This window comes from Pan paniscus, chromosome 2 (genome assembly GCF_029289425.2).
Source record: "Pan paniscus chromosome 2, NHGRI_mPanPan1-v2.0_pri, whole genome shotgun sequence".
Taxonomy (NCBI): Eukaryota; Metazoa; Chordata; class Mammalia; order Primates; family Hominidae; genus Pan; species Pan paniscus.
Window position 1 is genome coordinate 18,906,826 of NC_085926.1, and position 22,774 is coordinate 18,929,599.

The following is a 22,774-nucleotide window of genomic DNA, read 5'->3' on the forward strand; positions in this document are numbered from 1 at the left end:
GGTACCTACACTAGTTGTGAAATAGTATAGGGTTATTCAAAGGTGAACTTAGATTAGCTGTAGATGTATATTGCAAAGTCTAGAGCAACCACTCTAGGAGTGGTGAGAGAGGGCATCCCTGTCTTTTGCCAGTTTTCAAAAGGAATGCTTCCACTTTTTGCCTATTCAGTATGATATTGGCTGTGGGTTTGTCATAAATAGCTCTTATTATTTTGAGATACGTTCCATCAATACCTAGTTTATTGAGAGTTTTTAGCATGAAGGGCTGTTGAATTTTGTCAAAGGCCTTTTCTGCATCTATTGAGATAATCATGTGGTTTTTATCTTTGGTTCTGTTTATGTGATGGATTACGTTTATTGATTTGTGTATGTTGAACCAGCCTTGCATCCCAGGCATGAAGCCAACTTGATTGTGGTGGATAAGATTTTTGATATGCTGCTGGATTCAGTTTGCCAGTATTTTATTGAGGATTTTCACATCCATGTTCATCAGGGATATTGGTCTAAAATTCTCTTTTTTTGTTGTGTCTCTGTCAAGCTTTGGTATCAGGATGATGCTGGCCTCATAAAATGAGTTAGTGAGGATTCCCTCTTTTTCTATTGATTGGAATAGTTTCAGAAGGAATGGTACCAGCTCCTCCTTGTACCTCTGGTAGAATTCGGCTGTGAATATGTCTGGTCTTGGGCTTTTTTTGTTTGGTAGAGTATTAATTATTGCCTCAATTTCAGAGCCTGTTATTGGCCTATTCAGAGATTCAACTTCTTTCTGGTTTAGTCTTGGGAGGGTGTATATGTCCAGGAATTTATCTTTTTCTTCTAGATTCTCTAGTTTACTTGTGTAGGGGTGTTTATAGTATTCTCTGCTGGTAGTTTGTATTTTTGTGGGATCGGTGGTGATATCCCCTTTATCATTTTTTATTGTGTCTATTTCATTCTTCTCTCTTTTCTTCTTTATTAGTCTTGCTACCTGGTCTATCAACTTTGTTGATCTTTTCAAAAAACCAGCTCCTGGATTCATTGATTTTTTGAAGGGTTTTTTGTGTCTCTATCTCCCTTAGTTTAGCTCTGATCTTAGTTATTTCTTGCCTTCTGCTAGCTTTTGAATGTGTTTGCACTTGCTTCTCTAGTTCTTTTAATTGTGATGTTAGGGTGTCGATTTTAGATCTTTCCTGCTTTCTCCTGTGGGCATTTAGTGCTGTAAATTTCCCTCTACAAACTGCTTTAAATGTGTCCCAGAGATTCTGGTACATAGTTAGACTCAATATTCTTGAGATATCAGTTCTTCCCAATATGATCTATATATTGAATGCAATCCTCCCAAAAATCACAAGTTGTTTTGTGTTTATCTACAAACCAATTCGAAAGTTCTTATGGAAAATCAAGAGTCAGAAGAGACAGCACAATATTAAACAACAAAGTCAACAGACTAACACTACATGATTTCAAAACTTACTATAATGCTAAAATAATTAAGTCAGTATTAGTATTGGCAGAAAAAATAAGAAGACAAATAGATCAATGAAACTGAATAGAGCCAGAAATAGGCCCACACAAATATAGGCAAGTGATCTTTGACAAAGAACAAAAGCAATTCAATGGAGAAAGAATAGTCTTTTCAACACATATTATTGAAACAAATGGACATCCACAACCCTCTCCTCATCCTAAAATAAATCTACCCACAGATTTGACATTTTACACTTTCGATAAAATTTAAGTGAAAATGAATCATAGACTTAAATATTAAATACTAATCTATAAAACTTCTAATAATAGAAAATAAGAGGAGAAAACCTAGATGACCTTGGTTTTGGCAATGACATTTTAGATACAATACCGAAAGCATGAGCCATGAAAGAAATATATGCAAAGTTAAACTTCATTAAAACTAAGAACTTCTGCTCTGAGAACTACCCTGTTAAGACAGAAAGACAAGCCACAGACCGGGAAAAAATATTTGGAAAACACATATCTGATTAAGAATTTATATCCAAATATACAAAGAACTCTTAAAATTCAACAATAAAAAAAGACTCAATTAAAAAATGGGAAAAAGAACTGAACAGACACCTCACCAAAGAAGATATATAGATGGAAAATAAACATACGAAAGGATGCTTAACATCATGTCATTAGGGAATTGCAAATTAAAACAACAATGAGATACTACTACACAACTATTAGAATGGTGACAATCTAAAACACTGACACCAAATTCTTGTAAGGATGTGGATTAAAGGAACCTTCATGGAAATGCAAGGTAATACAACAAGTTTGAAAGACAGTTTGGCAGTTTCTTACAAAGCTAAACAGAGGTTTATGATGTAATTCAGTAATTGCTCTCTTAGGTAATTACCCAAATTATTTGAAAGCATGCCCACACAATAGCTGGCATGTGAATATTTTCAGCAGCTTTAATCAAAATTGCCACAAACTAGAAGCAACTAAGATGTCCTTTAATAGGTGAATAGATGAACAAACTGTGATACACTCATACAACTGAATGGTATTCAGCAATAAAAGGAAATGAGCTATAAAGTCACAAAAGACATGAAGAAACCTTAAAACCATATTGCCATGTGAAAGAAGCCAGTCTGAAAAGATAACTTACTATATGATTCCAATTATACAACATTCTGAAAAAGGGAAAAGTATAGAGATAGTAAAATAGTCAGTGGTCTTTAGGGGTTCAAGCAGAGGGAGAAATGAATAGGTGGAGTTCAGGAGGACTTTAGAGTGGTGCAAATATTCTGTATGACACTGTAATAGTGGATTATTCATTTGTTAATACCAACAGAACTGTACAACACAAAGTGAGAACCCTAATGTTAATTATGTGTATTTTGTCAATAATGATGTATCAGTATTGATTCTTCTATTGTAGCAAATGTACCACAGCAATGCAAGGTGCTATTATGAAAAACTGTGTGCAGGAGAAAGGAAGCATAGAGAAGCTCTACTTTCTTCTCAATTTTTCTGTAAGCCTAAAACTGTTATAAAGTATTAATTTTATAAACTCTTACTGGTATTAATATCTTTATAAAGGGTGATAGTTTTAAAAATGGTGATTGTTGACTGTTTTTAAAATGTTATGATTTTCAGTCTATTCATATCAACATGAGGAACATCAAACTCTATTTTAACCCTGTGAAAGAGAAATTTATAATAGAGTCTTCAAAAAGGAAATGTCAAAAAAAGCTGGATATTTCAAAACAGGTAAGTGTGTGCCTCTCTGTATCATTTGCAAGTAATAATAACTGGTTTCTTTGTAATTAAAGGAGTCTATATCTTAATAGAGAAATTTATCACATTTACGTTTATTGTAATGTTGGAATTAATCCTGTCACCATATTAAATATTTTCTATTCATTACAACATCTTTCTTTCCTTTTCATTTGTTGAATCGATTAAAGTTTACCTTTGAGCCATTTTTCCCCTCTTCTTGTGACTTGGAAGCAATAAATTTAATTATTATTATTTTCTGCTTCTGTTTACTTTGTATTTGTATTTTTTCAAATTCACACCTGCACTAGTAATAAATCCAGTAGGTAAAAAGGATTTCTGAGAAAAAAAAAGCAACATCTTTTATCTGTATTTCTTGATTCATAAATTTCAAATAAATATACACATTAAAAATGGTGGCATGCACCTGTAGTCTCAGCTGCTCAGGAGGCTGAGGCAGGAGAATCACTTGAACCCAGGAGGCAGAGGTTGCAGTGAGCCAAGATCATGCCACTGTACTCCAGCCTGGTGACAGAGTGAGACTGTCTCAAAAAAAAAGTCACATTGAATCATTCCCTTTATTACTTTACACAGTAAATATTAGGCTTTTGGAAAGGATAATATGATAAAAGTAATATAGATTTCTTAGATAGGTATTAAATAACAATGTATATTAGTTATAATTTACATTAATTACATTTATAATTTACAATTACAATGTATAATTTACATCATACATTACAATATAATTTTAGTTCACTATTGACTGTTTTATGGACTCATATGTTCCTCTTTTAGTTTATTTGACCATTTTAATGAACATTTCTAGTATAGAAATATGGTTATTTTTCTCATGTCATTCTTCAACACTAGAAAATTCTTCCCTAGGTGGGACACAGTGACTCAAGCCTGTAATCCCAGCACTTTAGGAGGCTGAGGTGGGTGGATCACCTAAGGTCAGGAGTTTGAGATCAGCATGGCCAACAGGGCAAAACCCTGTCTCCACTAAAATACAAAAATTAGCCCGGCATGGTGGTGTACATCTGTAATCCCAGCTGCTAGGGAGGTTGAGGCAGGAGAAATGCTTGAACCTGGGAGGCAGAAGTGTCAGTGAGCCGAGATCACATCACCGCACTCCAGCCTGGGCAACAGAGCAGGACTCCATATCTAAAAAACAAAAAAGGAAAGAAAAAGAAAATTATCCTCTATTATTGCTTCAGTAATTCTTTCCATAATATCTTCTCAGTTCTCCTGTTTTGAGGTTCCTGCTATTTGCATGTTAGATCTGTAGAAGAGGTTTTTATGTGTCCTATCTTTTCTCTCAGATTTTCCTTTTTTTTCCCCATTCATTCTTGGAGACTTTTGTCTCTATCACATTGTTCTAGTCTCCTAACCCCTATCACATTACATGTTAAGATCATCTAGGATTTTAGATTCTAATGGTTATTATATTTTTAGATTCTGCATAAATATTATTTAGAATTAACTAAATGTTTTATGAGTTTCTTTGGATGACAACTCTGCTTTTGTTTTGCTTGTTTTTTGTGTGTCATGGATTTTGCCATATGCATGTATTTATTTATTTATGAAAGTCATTTTTAACCATTTTTTACAGAAAGTCTATGTATGGTAAATATTTTGAAACTTTTTTATTCTAAAATGTTTTTGTAAGGCCTTTCAAATTGAATGCCATTTTCACTGTTCACTGGGTATAGAATTTAAGTTCAAAATCACTTCAGAATAGTGAACATTTTCCTCCTGTGTTTTCTAATGTACATTTGAGGAAAAGCGTGATGTCAATTCATTTTCATATCTTTGTAGAAAATCTGCTTCTGTTTTTCTGGAAACTTTTAATTTTTTTGTTATCTTTAATTTTTAAAAATTTAATCCACGAAGTGTAATTATTGTATACATTCTGTTGTCACAAAGTATATTTTGAAAGCAAAATAATCATTTCTTTATTCAACTTTGGAATTACTTTCTGCGTTTTTAAAAATATTTTTATCTCCTTCATTTTTCATTTTCTCTTCTACTAAAATTCCAAATTTAGACAGAATTTTTCTTGAAATTTCTAGATCTCTTGTCCATGGCTAATATGACTTTTCGGAAGTATTCTACAATTCTTTGTTGAGAAGCATTTTTGGAGAATTACTCTGGTCAACTATCCTGCTTCATAGGTATCTCTCTACCAATTATATGAGGATTGGGTAGGATGTGTTTCTGGTTACAGAGTTTCTGAAATCGCTTTTCTGATATTTGAAGATTCCAAGGCCCTCCTGTTGCCATGCTGACTAGCTTTTCTCAATCATTTGCTATTGTAACTTGCTCCAATGAAACAAGTCAGTAGGAAAGAGTTGGGCCACCTAGGCACCCAGGGTATGTTTCCCCAACTTGTCACCTTCACCATTGTCCTTGTGCTCCCTTTCCCTATTGAATCCTTTTACTCTTAGCTTTGAACTTCTATGGAACAACTGCCGAAATGTCTGTAAAGGTCATGACCTTCAGTTACTGCCATGCATCCAATTCTGTCTGCTTTCCACTTGTTCAGGAATTTTTAAAAATTCTTGCTGCACTAATGATACTTTCAATATAGTAATTATTTAATTAAAAAATTCTTCTATCATTTCAGAAATTTTGAGCAGGAGGAAAGACAGCTGCATGCTCTCAGTCTGCTTTCTTCATCCTATTTCCCCAGAACAAATTTAAGAATACTGCCTGTGCCTGTCCATTTTACATTGCCATACAGGAATACCTGAGACTGGGTAATTTATAAAGAACTAACAGTTCTGAAGACTGTACATGAAGCATGGTGCCAACATCTGTTCAGCTTCTGGTGAGACCTCAGGGAGATTTCACTCATGGTAGAAGGTAAAGCAGGAATGGGCACATCACATGGTGAGAGAAAAAGCTAGGGAGTGACGTAAGGTGCCACACTTTTGGACAACCAGATCTCACATGAACTCAGAGCAAAGACTCACTCATTACCATGGAGATGGCACCAAGGCATTCGTGAGGGATTTGCCCTCATGATCCAAACACTTCCCACTAGGCCCAACCTCCAACATTGGGAATTATATTTCAACATGAGATTTGGAGAGGACAAACATCCAAATTATATTATTACTTTTTAAGAATTATATTACAGACACCAAATTAGAGTAAATATATTGCATTATTTTTAAAGTCCTGGAGTCTGACTAAAACACTGTAAATGTGACGGTCAAAGAACAGAAATGGCTGACATTGGAAAATAACTGTCTGAATCTGGGACAACATGCATGCTATTGCCCAGAATAATTCAATAATTGCTTTCATAAAGTGAATAGTTAGCTCCTTTAAAATACATTGAGTACTAATTGAAAAGTCAACTAATTTGAAGAAGGAGAAACCATTTGAAGGAGAAATCGTTTAATTGCACACAAGTTAGTTGCATCTGCAATTTGCATCTACAAAATTTTTTCTGAATTTCAAACTGATAAAAATCAGAATCACTTTGAAAACTTTGGGATGTCAACTTCTCTCTGATAAATAATAACACTTAAAAAGCTAATTAAACCAATAATAGAAATAAGGAATACTATTTTAAAGCTAATTGGTTTGTTCTTATGATGATTTCATCTTCTACTATTTCAAAAAAAGTCAAGCGGCAGTAAAAAAAATCAAAATGTTGTATGGCTGTCTGGAAGGACTGGGGTCAAATAATAAATTTTGAAAGGTGAACATGCTGGGCTAAAGTCTTACGTGAGTTTATTTGCACAGTAAAGATAGAGGAATCTTTCTTTTCTCCCTTCCCCCATTACCATTAACTCAGAAGAAAACAGAGACAAAATTCAAATCAGACTCTCTTTTGTCTCCATAAGTGAGACAGAAACTACAGATTTATGACTAGAACTAAGAGGTAGAATTATGTGTTAAGGAATATTAATGATGGAATCCACTTTAGAGTTTGAGTATCAAAATACTTGCAGTTAGACAGTGATTCACATATTTCTAAAGAAGAGAGTGGGAATGTGACCAAGTAATAAGTGGATGAAAAGGAGATCCGGACATATGTTTAGAAATTATTTCTTTCAGAGGCCCCTAACCAGTGGTCCATGGATTTTTAGTGGAAGCACTTCTAAGGTCTGTGACTCCTTTGATTTTGAATGCAAAATTTTATAGATACATGTGCATATCTAACTTTCATCAGACTCACAAAGTTTTAGTCTTATAAAAAGTTTGAGTCACAAATGTAATTTAATCTTCTCATTTTACAGATTAAAAAACAGAGGCCCAGACAAAGGAAGTGACTATGCTCAGTCCAAGCAGCATTGAGCAGCACAGTCATGAGTCATATGGGTACCTAGATCAGAACTCATCTAACTGTCTTTGGCCACTGTCCTTTGCCTCTGCATAACCCCTGACAGCACCAGTTCCTAAAAGACATGCAATCTATTTTTCTCATCACCAAGGTTTCACTTCATATCATAGCAACATGCAGTAGGGATAAATTTAGCTTAAACTGGGATAGGCCTTAATAATCTATACGTTTGTTGACATTAATGATCAAATATATCTTTAAGAAATAATATTAAGTTTGTAGAAATCTGACAAATGACTGAGCTATGATGGTTCTCAAGCAGCCATGGCCAGTTTATATTAAGACCATGTAAGTGTTTTCTGTTTTACTTTAAGCCATTATTTCACCCTAAAGATTTTCTTTACAGATCTATAAATATAAAACAGTGCAAATTATACCGTTTCACCCATATTTTAATGAAATATATGATACCCAAACATTAGATTTAAAAAGAAAATGAGTCGCAGAACCAGAGAGGGAATGAACTCTGAAATTGCACTGTCCATTTTCAGTCTATTTTACCTTGAAGGTTTTATATTAACATTACTGTTAATTTTTCTAATGCTGAAGAAATGCACTTGAAAAGTGCACCATCTGGGCTTTGTCTGATTAGCTGGTCAAAACAGAATGGATGTCAAATTCTGAGTCCCTTTATTTTTATGAAAATAAAAAGAGCTTCACTTCTAACTCAGCTTTATGAGTGAATCAATGAGAAGTCATCTACTGCATAATCTTCTCCTAGACAGTGATAAATATTTACAGTATATAATGAAATTTCATGTCAAAAATTGATGGTATTTATTGTGTTTTAATAAAACCAGACTTGAAAACATTAGTTTTATTAAACAAAAAACAGAATATTGTTTTAAAAATTGCCATTTTCATATTTGCTTTTCCTGTGGAGACCTTATATGCAAAGGCAGATTTTTAGGTAACTGTATTACTATGGAAATCAGCTCCAACTGAATAGAAATAGTACAAAATAATGAAAACACTAATACATCTTTACACATTGTATTATTCATCTATCAATTACTTTCCCTTTTGTGGCGCTCACTCTTCTAGGTTTGACTGTTTAACAGTCATATTTTTCCCAATATTATTCTCAATTTCTTTTCTCGATCTTGATCCTAAAAATTTACTAAAAAAGAATATTTAAAAGGTCACATTGTCTTCTTGTGTAAATCAGAGAGATAATGCTGTTACTAACCCATTTTCTAATTATTTAAGTAAATGTTAGGAGGAGCATTTGTTTTCTCATATGAAAAGCTTTTCACAAACAGGTCAAATCTGTTATAGGTGGCAGAAACACAGATTTTCTTTCATGACCTTGCTAGATCCTCTGACTCCTGAAGAAATTATTTCAAAGGGTCATCTCTTCAGATTTTGACATTTAGAAGCTAGTAATTCTCCTATGGTGGAAAAAACTCTCAGAGATTGATCTGGAGAATGTAATCATTCCTACAGCCCATAATGAAAATGCCATTAAAGATGACTCTACGTTCAAGATTATAACTCAAATGCTTATCAGTCTCTAGTATAAAATAATAGAGATCATTAGTGACCATAGTAAACTAAAAAGTGCAGACCCACATAGATGCTAAGATTCACACTTTAAAACAATAGTGTGCTGGCCAGAAAAATCACACATCTGAGTTTTAAATTCAGCCAGTGGTTACCAGATTTTGGTGCTGAAACTACACAGTAATATGTCAAAGCTATGGGGCTGATTTCATCCTTTCCCCTTTTTTGCTCATCCATTAGTCTACTTCTTGTAGTTTGATGTATTTCTCCTTATCAACACTTTGCTAGTTGTTATGATTAATCATTTACTGAGGTTTTTTTCCTAAATAGATGAATTGTGGTTCAAAAATGAAGAGAAAATATAAAATGATACACAATGAAAAGCCGTACTTCCACCCCTGCCTCAATCTGTCCATTTCTCATTCTGAGTTACTGGTTTATGCGTTTTCACCAATGTTATTCTATCTGTTGAAAGCAAAACAAATGTATCCACAAGCACACACATATTCTTATGCCTCCCATTATAAATAACACATTGCATACTATACATACTTTTTTTTCTTCTTAAAGTCAATCATTTGAAAATCACTTCTGATATGGTTTGGATTTGTGTCTCTACCCAAATCTCATGTCAAATTGTAATCTGCAATGTCAGAAGTGGTGCCTGGTGGGAGGTGATTGAATCATGGAGGCGGATTTCCTCTTTGATGCTGTTCTCATGATAGTGAGGGAGTTACTGGAAGATCTGGTTGTTTAAAAGTGTATAGAACCTCCCCCTACTCTTTATTCCTCCTGTTCTGGTCATGTAGGTCATGCCTGCTCTTCCATTCTCCTTCTGCCAGATTGTAAGTTTTCTGAGGCCTCCCCAGGCATGCATCCTGTACAGCCTGTAGGACTGTGAGCCAATAAACCTCCTTTCTCCATAAATTATCTAGTCTCAGGTATTTCTTTATAACAATGTGAGAACAGACTAATACAACTTCTTACTTAAAAATAAATACATAAATAGGTTTTCTTCTATGTTTTTTACGGTTTTATGCCTGACGTTTAAGTCTTTAATCCATCTTGAGTTAATTTTTGTATAAGGTGTAAGGAAGGGATCCAGTTTCAGCTTCCTGCATATGGCTAGCTAGTTTTCCCAACACCATTTATTAAATAGGGAATCCTTTCCCCATTGCTTGTTTTTGTCAGGTTTGTCAAAGATCAGATGGTTGTAGATGTGTGGCATTATTTCTGATGCCTCTGTTCTGTTCCATTGGTCTATATATCTGTTTTGGTACCAGTACCATGCTGTTTTTGTTACTGTAGCATTGTAGTATAGTTTGAAGTCAGGTAGCATGATGTCTCCAGCTTTGTTCTTTTTGCTTAGGATTGCCTTGGCTATGTGGGCTCTTTTTTGGTTCCATATGACCGTGTGGCAATTCCTCAAAGATCTAGAACTAGAAATACCATTTGACCCACCAATCCCATTACTGGGTATATACCCAAAGGATTATAAATCATTCTACTATAAGGACACATGCACATGTATGTTTATTGTGGCACTGTTCACAATAGCAAAGACTTGGAACCAACCCAAATGCCCATCAATGACAGACTGGATAAAGAAAATGTGGCACATATACACCATGGAATACTATGCAGCCATACAAAAGTATGAGTTCATGTCCTTTGCAGGGACATGGATGAAGCTGGAAACTATCATTCTCAGCAAATTAACACAAGAACAAAAAACCAGACACCGCATATTCTCACTCATAGGTGGGAGTTGAACAACGAGAACACATGGACACAGGGAGGGGAACATCACACACTGGAATCTGTCGGGGGTCGGGGGCTAGGGGAGAGATAGCATTAGGAGAAAACACTAATGTAGATGACCGGTTGATGGGTGCAGCAAACCACCATGGCACGTGTATACCTATGTAACAAACCTGAACGTTCTGCACATGTACCCCAGAACTTGAAGTATAGATAAATAAATAAATACACAAATATATAAGATATATGAATACACACACAGTGTATACCTACACTGGTGTCATATATATATATACATATATTTACATAGTGTTTACTTATTCATTTATACAGCAGCATGTTTCTTTGTAAGGATACATAGTACAATTTATTTGACTCTTCCAATAATGGTTTTCTAGCATTTTCTATTATAAACACCACTGCATACATTATTTTGCACTGGTACAAGTAAATCCATGAGATAAATAGCATAAATGAGTTGGCTAGATAGAAGGGTAAATTTATTTATACTTCTGAAAAATATTGTCAAATTATCTTTAGAAATTATATTAGTTTGAATCATTATCCATTCTCACCATATCCAGTCCTACTGCTTTGGACATGAAGGAGCTATGAAACTTATGTTATTTTTGCTAATATTAGCTAAAAAATGATATTGTACTGTAGTTCAAATGTATATTTTGAATGTAAGAAGTGAGATTAATCATTGCAATGCTTAATACTTAGTGTCAACTTGATTGGATTGATGGATAAAAAGTATTGATCCTGGGTGTATCTGTGAGGGTGTTGCCAAAGGAGATTAACATTTGAGTCAGTGGGCTGGGAAAGGCAGACCCACCCTTAACCTGGGTGGGTACAGTCTAATCAGCTGCCAGTGCAGCTAGAATATAAGCAGGCAGAAACATTTGAAAGGAGACTGGCCTAGCCTCCCAGCCCACATCTTTCTCCATACGATGCTTCGTGCCGTCGAACATCGGACTCTAAGTTCTTCAGTTTTGGAACTTGAACTGGCTCTCTTTGCTCCTCAGCCTGCAGACGGCCTATTGCGGGACCTTGTGATTGTGTGAGTTAATATTTAATAAACTCCCATATATATATATATTCAATTAGTTCTGACCCTCTAGAGAACCCTGACTAATACAATCATCTTCTCATATGTTTCAAAGCCACTTATATTTTTCTTTTACATAAAATATCTATGCATATCATTTGCTCATTTTTATAAAGTTATTAATCTTGTTTTCAATTTCTAATTTATTATGAATTAAGGGTGTTCACTCTTTGTACAATCAGACATAAATATGTCTCACTTTGTTGTTTGTTTTAATTGTTGCTAAGAGTGGTTTCATTTTTTATGAATAGGTTTTTTTTTTATGCAGTTGAATTTATCAACCTTTTCCTTTATGAGTTCTCAGATCTTTTTCACTCTAAGGTTATAATAAAATTAATATTTTCTTCTAGCATTTTTATTATTTCATATTTTTACATCTAAACCTTTGATTCTTTTTGAATTTACTGTAGTATACAATATGACAAATGGATCTAACTTTAAGGAAGTGTTCACCTATGTCTCACAGATTTAATATGCCATCTTTATTATATAATGTACTTGCATATGTGCTGTGATCTATTTACTGAATTCTGTTCAGTTGATTTGTTTTTCTGTTTACTGTTAAATATCATAGTGCTTTAACGATGTTTTCATATATGGTAGGGCTTAGTGCACTCCCAGTCCTCTTCCTTATTAGCTTTCTTTGAATATTTTGGTTTTGTTTCTTTTTTTTATATGAATTTTATGAGATTTTCTAGCTTTATGTTTATGTAATTTTAAAATATTTATATTTGTATTGGAATTATAAAAAATTTATTAATTAACATGGGACAAATGAATATATTTATGATGTAAAGTATCCTATCAAAAATGTAATTTCTCTTTCCATTTTTCAAGACTTTTTGTGTGTCCTTCAGGAGCTTTTTAATATGTACTTCATGTATATTTTGCACACTTCTTGTGAGATTTATTTTTAATTATTACATTTTATGTTAATTAATTAATGTTTCTTTGGTAAGGTGTTTTCTTTTTAAATAAATTATATCTGTTTTTTAATGCATAAGAAAACAATTTTCACAGTAAGTAAAATGTGACTTTGGAGCTGATATACATACAGACAGAAATAGATGTACATATACACATGAGATTTTCATTTCAAAGAAACTTGTATTTATTTTTATGTTGTTTTTTTAAATCTAAAATGAATATTGAACTTTGTCAAATGACTTTTCAGGAGCTTAGATATGATTCTATTATTTTTCTCCTTCAATTCATCAACCACATGAATTACATTAATAGATGTCCTAATATGGAACCATCCTTACATTTCTGGAATTGAATTCAGTTGCTTTTCAGTGCATGTTAAAGTTTGTTACTGAAATCTATTTGCTAATATTTTATTTAGAATTTTTGCATTGATATACATAAGTGTATATCTTTAATATTCTTTTGTGTGCAGTATTTTGATAGATTTTTGCATCTGTATTATATTCATTGCAAAATCTTATTTGGAAATGTTTTTCTTTTGCCAATGCACTAGGAACATTTAAATAGCATTAAATTATCTACTCATTAAGGTTTTGTAGAATTCCTTTGTGAAACTATCTTTTCCTGATGTTTCGTGGGAGTTGGCTAATTCTTGTATGGAATCAGTCTGTTTGAATGTCCTGTTTCATCTGAGGTAAGTTTTGGAATATTTTTTATTCCTAGAAAATAATACATTTCATTCAGGTTTTCAAATTTATTTGATATTAGAGCAAAATTATTTTACTGAGCTCTAAATTACCTCTATTTCTGTGAATATTTCCCCATTAATTAATATTTCTTACTTTTGCTATTAAATGCTCTCTCTCTTTCTCTTGATGAGATTAACAGTATATTAGTTTTTTAAAGAAATAGAAACTTATAAATCAAACTCAAATAAATTTAAAAAATAAAAACTTACAAATAAAATTTAACATTATTCTGTTTTCTAGTCCATTAATTCATTTTGTCATAGTACCATGTAGCAAACAACCACAAAATCTCAGTGGCATTGTCTCACCCTTGAACTTCCACATTTGCTGGGGCAGTTTCTCTCCCGACTTTGGTGGCTGAAGCAGTTCCTTTTTATGCTGAATTGGCTTGTGTGGCTCTCCTCTAGGTGTCTCTCATCCTCCTCCTAGGACCAGCAGGCTAGTTTAGGTGTGTTATTCCCACAGCAATGGCAACAGCACAAGAGGGCTTACTCAACTACTCAAGCACATTGTAAGCCTCTACTTGCATCACATCTGCTGGCATCCCGTTGCCAAAGGAATCCACATGGCTGAGCCCAAATCAGGGGTAGAAGACATACACAAAAAAAACTGAAAAAGTGGGAACTGTATTCATATACCAAATTTTCTCTCCTTTCCTCCAGTTTATTTCATTTACCATTTTCTAACTTTTTGAGTTGAATATCTATTCATGACAAGGATTTTAAGATTATAAATTTTCTTCTAAACCCTGTTTTATCTACATCCTATAGATTCTAAAGTGTCTTTATTACATTTTTTCCTATATATGCCCCAATTTTTATTTTCTATTTTCTCTTCAACCTAGATTTTAAGAAAATCTTTTTACAAATTTCAGGAAAAGGAAGCTTTTTCTTTTTTTGAGATGGAGTCTCACTCTGTCACTCAGGCTGGAGAGCATTGGCGCAATCTCGGCTCACTGCAACCTCCACCTCCCGGGCTCAAGCAGTCCTCCTGCCTCAGCCTCCTGATTAGCTGGGATTATAGGCGTCCACCACCATGCCTGGCTAATTTTTTTTATTTTTAGTAGAGATGGGGTTTCACCAATTGGCCAGGCTGCTCTCAAACTCCTGACCTCAAGTGATCCGTGCACCTCAGCTCCCAAAGTGCTGGGATTACAGGTGTGAGTCACCACACCCTAGTTTTTGTCTAGTTTTATTATTATATGGTCATGAGAGAAGCTTGCACCTATCATTCTTATTTATTTTTAATTCAGAATGGATTAAGGATTTTCTGGTGGTTTAATATACCATCAATTTTCCCAAATATTCCAAAGTTTATTCAAAATTAATAAGGTACAGAATTGCCTTATCAATTAGCCCTACTTTATTATTTATGTTATTTTGATATTCTGTATACTTAATAGTTTTCATCTACTTGATCTGACATGGACCCAGAAAGGTGCAATAACACCTCTCATTAGTGTTTTCATGTCTATTTCGGCCTCTATCACCTGTCTTTTATGCTTTATGAATGTTTGGCACATTTATGCTTTATGAATGTAACTGTAATATGTCCATTGTGAACACTTCTGCTATTAGCTTTCCTTTTTTCTTTTTTAATGCTCTTTGGCTGGAGACCCTTGTTTATTTTTGTCTGTCTTTTCTGGTATATACTTTTACATTCTTTGATTTTCAGTCTTACTGAAGTACTTTGTTTTAAGTAAGTCTATACCATAGAATATAGAATTGGGTTCACTATAATCCATCCTGAATTTTTTTTTTCTTTTGAAAGCTAAGTTAAGCCTTTAATAGGTTATTTACTGATACAAAAATTTACTGATACAAAAGCAGTGTTTTTTCTTTCTTACGTCATATTATTTGTATTGCATATTCTTTGTGGTTTTAAAAATAGTATTTCATTATAAGTTTTGTTTCCTTTGCTTCTTTTGTATTGTTTATCTGCTGATGAAGTTATGTGTATTTTTCTTTATTACCTTTATAATAATAATTTTACATTAGACCTTTATTCGTGTACTTCTTTCGAATACATCATCTCAAAGTTCCCTGTTATGAATAATAATTAAAAATTGGAAATTTCCTCTACCTTTTCTCTCTTATTCTTCCCTCTTACCTGACTTTAGTTACTAATGGTGTTTACTTTTAATTCATTAAATGAGATTATGGGTTTATTTAATTTCTGACACCCTTTCTTCCTTGTCCTTTTTTTTTTTTTTCCCCCAGGCTGGATTGCAGTGGCGTGATCTCTGCTCACTGCAACCTCTGCCTCTGGGGTTCAAGCAATTCTCCTGCCTCAGCCTCCCAAGTAGCTGGGACTACAGGCGCCCGCCACCACATCTGGCTAACTGGTATATTTTTAGTGGAGACTAGGTGTCACCATGTTGGCCAGGCTGGTTTCAAACTCCTGACCTCAAGTGATCCACGAACCTCAGCCTTTCAAAGTGCTGGGATTACAGGCATGAGCCATTGCACGTGGCTGCCTGTCCAATTTTTGTTAAATATATCATTTCTGCATTGGCAAGGAATATGATGTTTATTTTCTATGCTGACATGTCAACTTCCATATTTGCTTTCATTTAGGTTCTATATATTCAGTATTTATTTTCAGTCATTTTGCCAGTGTTTGTCTAGTTATTTCTTATTTGGCCCTAACTCATTCTCTAGTGATCCTTTCAATAAGAGCTCAATGTTACAAGATTCTCTGAGCTCTTGCATAGTAAAAGTTGTTTGTTTATAGGTATTATATATTAAATCAAATTTGAGTAGCTACACCAATCTTTGACTCAAAGTCATTACTTTGTGTATTTTGCAAGTGTTGTTCTACAGCCTTCTCATATTAAATATTTGTAAGAAGAAATATAAGACTAGCATTTTGTTCTTCTCTTAGGAATTTTTGTTTTTATTTTTTTCCTGGTTGCTGCTGTAACTGCAGCTCGTCCTCCCTTCTCCCATTCTCTTTCTCCTCCTCCATCACCTCCTTCTTTGCCTTTACCTTTTAAAGGCAAATATAAGTCTTAGAGTTGACCATACTGGATCACTTTTCCTGGTCTGCTGGGTATCCATTGACAATGTTGAACTTCACTGAAGCCTGGTGATCCTGGAAAACAGTACATGTTAAAGAAATTCCCCACTGTTTCCTGTTCTGGGAAGCTGCTTACTGCAAAGCACCATACTTTCACATTAGACTTAGATAATACTCATGGATGCCACCTTGTTTACTTATGACAAGGGATAAACAGACTCTCTAGATTCTCATTGTTTGCCTCATAAATGATTAGCTTAACTGTTTGCCCCCCACCCCCATCAATCAGAGCAAAATACTTGTTAACTAAATTTTGATTAATTTTCTCTCCTTCCCCCAGGAATCTTAACTTTGACCCACCCTCTGCCTAAACCAGCAAACAACCCCTTGTTAATAGCCCCTCCCCAAAATAGGCTGATTTTAGGGTGGAATATTTTCTGATTTATTGTCTGACCATAGCTATTTCTTCTGCTTTTTCATCATTTTGGACACATTCTTGCCTCCATCCTAGGTATTGCTTTTGAAAATTTGCATGATTCTTAATATTTACATTCAAATCCCCATATTCTCTGGATATTCTTTTATCATCCTGTGAAATTAAACATAGTTGGAAAATAAAGTATCAAGAAGACAGAGTGAAGGGTGCAGGGCTCCTTTGATGGGATCCATTGTCTCCGATTTTCTTTTGTACCTTCTACCTCTTCTTTACCATTCCTCCTGAATCTGACTGATCTCTTATTCTCAATCTTTTTACCTTGAGCCTAAAATAAGGCTTTCGAAAATCAGTCAAATCTGTTTTTTGTTTGTTTGTTTGTTTTTGGGTTTTTGTTGGTTCGTTTGTTTTGTTTTGCTTTGCTGCACCATTTTCCCTTACAGTAATCAATATGGAGTGCAGAGTAAGGAGAGGAGACAGGAATTACAGAGGAATGAAGCAGAATAGTACCCTACATTGATATGAACTATTTTCATTAATATGATAGAAGTGCCCTGAGTCATTCACAGTCTTGTTAATGCTTCCTCTTACCTCAAGGCCCCAAAATCTGCAAGATAACTGGGTGAATTTGGGAAGGGATGTTTCCATTCCCCAGACAGAGCCAAGCAACATCTTCGGACACCTGAAGTCCAAGTCCCATAGGTAATAAGGTGTTGAGTTAACCTATCCCAGCCTCCTTTGATACCATCTTTTACTGAGAACATTTGACTAGATAATACCCAATTATATTTCTTCTCATCTTTTTTCATTTTTTCAAATACCCATCATACAATTAGTTTACTGCCTGCTCAACTTTGTATGTTACTATCTCTTTATTTTTCAGCCCAGAATTACATAGTTATTTTATTTTTACAATGAAAAATATTTTTACCTCTCAAAGTCTCTGTTTCTTTATAAAATGGGGATTATTATATCTCTTTTAGAGGAGTAATTTCTATGATGCTATCAAGAGAGTGTGCTGAAATTGGAGATCTGATCCTATTGCATAGATCAGAAATGACTATCAATATTGGTTATAATTAAATGTTTATAATATACAGTAATTTCCGTGATTATAAAAATATTAGCTGGTCAGAAGAAGCCACTAAAAATCCAAAGAAAAGTACTGGAAACGGAAGTCTTTCCATGGCCTCTCAGATGCTGTCCTTCATTTATTGGGGCTGTGCAAACCTGTGCATACCTTTAGTAAGTACATGTTCCTGGGGTTTTGGCTCAGATAGGTGCTCATGTAGCCCCAGTTTGCCACTTAATTGTCATTATAATAATATGATCAGGCACATCTGGCTGAAGGAGTTGGGCTACAGTGTTTGTATTAATATCTAGCTAAGCAAAAATATAGAATGACTTTTCACTTAATGAGCAGGATAGTGGTAAAATAGTGTCTGTAGTATCAACTATTTTGCCTGGTCTGCTCCTTAAAGTTAACTCTCATTGAGGAATTCCCTACCCTCCTCAGAGGGGGTTTTGCTTCTGACACTTATTTTTGTATATAATCTTCAGAAGAGACAATTGGTGGCAGAGATGTGTTATGTGGCTTATATGAGTTTATTTTATCAGGTGCTAAGGAGAGGAGAAGGCAAGCTTGGCATCCAGCATGAGGTTTCTTTCTGATCCTCAGTGAGTGGGCATCCAGATCCCTCCATGGCTTTTGGACGTCCACGATTGTGGCAGATCACTGTGACTCATTTGGCCCGACTGGCTGACAGACCCATCTGTCGTTAAGGAACCCAACTCAGATCCGTGTAGTAAGGGAGCAAAACAAACCACATATCTGAATCACAGGACAGAAGGAGAGCTACAGTCATCTGCTATTTTTTTTTTTAGTTAAATAAGGTTTTCCCTTCAAGCAGGTGGAGGGATGTACCTTACAGGGCTTTTGTGATTGGCTCCCAGCCAGTCTTCTGTATTTTTCACAGCTGGCATCAGGATAAACTAATTTTTTTACTGAATTGACCCTCTATTACTTTCATTTTCATCAGCTCACGACCAATTGATGAGATACAATTTAATACAATGCAATTAATGTTACAGGATTTTTCATAGCAAAGCATCAAAAAATGAGTTAAAACCTAAATGCCAACCAGTGGGAGTTGGAGTATAGGAATAAGAAACTTAGAAGACCTAAGAGAGAAGAAAGCTCTAAGAAATATAAAAATAATTGATGCTGCCAATGCTGAGAAAGAGATTATGAAAAACAAGCTAGACAACAAATGGTTAATAATTACTTTACTAAGATGCTTCTAAGGATTCAAGAAACCTTCCCCAAAGAGGTGACCTGTAAATTGGGCCTTGAAGGAATGGGGGAAGGAGGACATCAAGCTGGTGAGGAAAAGAAGGGCTATTTCTAGCAGACGGGAAACTATGAATGCAAGCAGAGAGCTGTGAAAAAGCATTCATGGCCCCATGAGATTTGGCACCTCCTTTCACCTACCTGTCATTTCCCACCAACACCCTACCACCTGAAGTATTTACTATTTGTATAAATTCATTATAAAAGCTTTGAAGGTGAACTTAGGCTTAAGGATTTTTATTTTATTCAATGGGTTATAGTTCACTGTCAACATTATTTATGTTGATGTTAAATTGTACCAGATTTTGGACATTGGTTGTCTCTTCAAGGTGGCTTTTGTGTCCTTTTGACATGTCTCTAACATTCCTTGAGTATTGTCTTGCTTTTTTGACAACTCGCTGTGTATGATTTTAGTTGTAGCTCTGAAATTAACCTTTCCTCTAAGGAGCCCTGATGCCTTTTAGTGGAGAATGGTATTTAGGAACCAATATTTGAGTACTAGCTGTGCTCATTGCTACTGGCATTTCATTGCTTGTAGCCTATCTCAATGTTCAGAACTAGGAAAAATAACTGAAAATGCACACACACACACACACACACACACACACAAGTACACATATTTTTTCTGTATCTACCTGATTATATATTAAAAACAATAAATTTACCTGATAATTACAATTCCAGTCACTTGTGTTTATTCCAACTATACTCCCTTCCATGTTTGTAATCCCCTTCTCCAATAGTGAAAAATTTGGTATCCATTTTATCATCAATATATTTACTTATTTGCTCACTCACAGAACACACCAGGCATGATTTCAGAATTGTTTGTCTGTACCATAGTGCAAATCAGTTCTATTAAGTGGAATTTACTATTTGTCTTTTTTCAGAGCAAAACCTATAAATAGTAAAATATACAAATCTTTACAATTCATTGAGTTGTAATAAGTGCCTGCCTTCGTGAAACTCACACTGGTTATTAAGATATAGAAAATGTCATCATTGTAGAAAGCTTCCCGTTGCCTCTTCCTGGTAAATTCCCTCATCTAATAGGTTAGAGTTTTCTCTTTTGAATTTTCATGTATATGAAATCATGTAGGGTGAATTCTTTTGGGTCCAGCTTCATTTGCTCAGTCTTTCATTGTCTAAAAGATTCATCCATATTATTATATGGATAAATAGTTTTTCATTTTTATTGCACAGTATAATTCCATTGCATATCGATATCAAAATTATTTACCTATTCTTTAGTTGACAGGCATTTGTGTTGTTCCCAATTTTGAACAGTTAAAAAAAGCTGCCATGAACATTTTCTATAAAGTCTTTTGTAAAAATGTATTCTCATTTATGTTAGGTAAATTCATAGGAGAAGAATCGATATATCGTAGGGAGGATATATGTTCAATTTTTAAAAACTGACAGGTTTCAAATTGATTGTATAATTTTTACTCTATCATCAAAGTATAAGAATTATGGTTGCTCCATATCACTGACAATATTTACTGTTGGTCTTTTTTTATTTTAACCATTCTGCTAAATACGGAGTAGTATCTCTTTAGGATTTAACGGCATTTTCCAGCTAACTAATGATGTTGGATCCTTTTTCATTTACTTATTGGTCATATATACTTATTTCTTTGTGAATTCTCTGTTCGGATCTGTTTTCATTGAATTGTCTTTTTCTTACTCAATTATAGGATACAAGTTTCTTTGTCTTTTGCCAGATATAATCTTAGGTTATAAAGATATCTTAGATTTTCTTTCAAAAGGTTTTAAGTTTAGCTTTTAAAAATAGGTCTATGATTCACCTCAAATTAATTTTTGCATATTGCATGAAGGACAGGTCAAAGTTCATTTTTTTCTATGTGGTATCCACGTAGAAATCCTTCAGTGCCATTATCAAAAGTTAATTGACTGCACAATTTTGGGTGTATTTCTGAACTCTATGCTTTATCATTTTATAAATATTGCACTGTTTTTATATTGTAGCTTCACAGTAAGTCTTGAAGTCAGGTACTGTTAGCTCTCTTCCTATGTGTATTATTTTCCTTTTTCAAGATTGTTTTGACTATTCTAGATCACTTGTACTTTGAGAGAAATTTTAGAATCCACTTATCGATTTTTAAAATAAAAAGCATATTGCAATTATGATTGGGCTTATGTTGAAACTGTATATCAACTTGGGAAGAGTTGACATCTTGATAATATTGAGTCTGCCAGTCCATGAACATGGTCTATCATCCCATTTACTTGGGACTTTAACAGTTTGTCTCATTAATATTTTGTGGATTCTGTACAGAGATTTTGTTTGCATTAATTTATACTAAATATTTTACATGTTTGGAAGCAGTGGAAATAGAACTTTCAAATTTTCATTTTAACGTTTTATATTGAGACCTTGCTAAATTGCTGTGTAGTCTAGTGGATATTTATATATCCTTTAAGATTTACTACACAATCATGTCATCTGCAAATACTGACAGTTTAAATTCTTTTTTTTTTTTTTTTTTTTTTTTTTTTGAGACTGTGTCTCACTCTGTTGCCCAGACTGGAGTGCAGTGGTGCGATCTTGGCTCACTGCAACCTCTGTCTCCTGGGTTCAAGTGATTCTCCTGCCTCAGCTTTCTGAGTAGCTGGGGCCACAGGTGCACACCACCATGCCCAGCTAATTTTTGTATTTTTAGTAGAGATGGGGTTTCATCATACTCTCTAATTTTTATGCCTTTCTCTTGCATTATTGTACTTTCTTAAACTTCTCATTTAATGTAGAGTAGAAATAGTGAGAGAACATCTTTGCCTTGATCATTGTCTTAGAAGGAAAATAAACTACTGAAGAGAAAATGTGAATCTCCTTATAAAATTTTATGCAATCCTTGTACAGTATTCATGCTAGTCATCTCTGTACTGTTCCAATATTAGTATATGTGCTGCCAAAGCAAGTACATATTTTCTCTGAAAATCTGTGACTTTCTTAAAATCAGAATTCATGATTTAGTTATCTTTCTAGTCTATGCACCTAGCATAACGCCCCAAACATGCAAGAACTGCAATAAGTGTTTTTTAAACAAATGAATAACAAACAATTTCTTGAAAGATTATTTTGAAGAAATAACCTAATAATATCCTAGGACCCTATTTTCCAGAGGATGTTCTATGTAATACTAATTCTAAGAGATGATATCATGTATTAATGTACTTTTTTATTGACAAATAAATTTGAGAGATTCTGGATCTAAAAAGGAAAAAGATTTACCTACATAACAGAGTAGACAATTCATATTTACACTCATTTGTAAAAATTTTCCTAATATTGCTAGCTATGTACCTAAATTCCTTTATG

The 22,774-nt window shown here is 34.1% G+C and overlaps 1 non-coding gene across 1 annotated transcript; it reads right to left on the reverse strand.

The window, feature by feature from the left end:
- Positions 1 to 22,270: 22,270 nt before the first annotated feature.
- On the reverse strand, positions 22,271 to 22,377 carry LOC112439398 (U6 spliceosomal RNA). Its single transcript, XR_003027692.1, has one exon. It is a non-coding gene; the product is annotated as a U6 spliceosomal RNA (small nuclear RNA).
- Between the last annotated feature and the right edge of the window lie 397 nt (positions 22,378 to 22,774).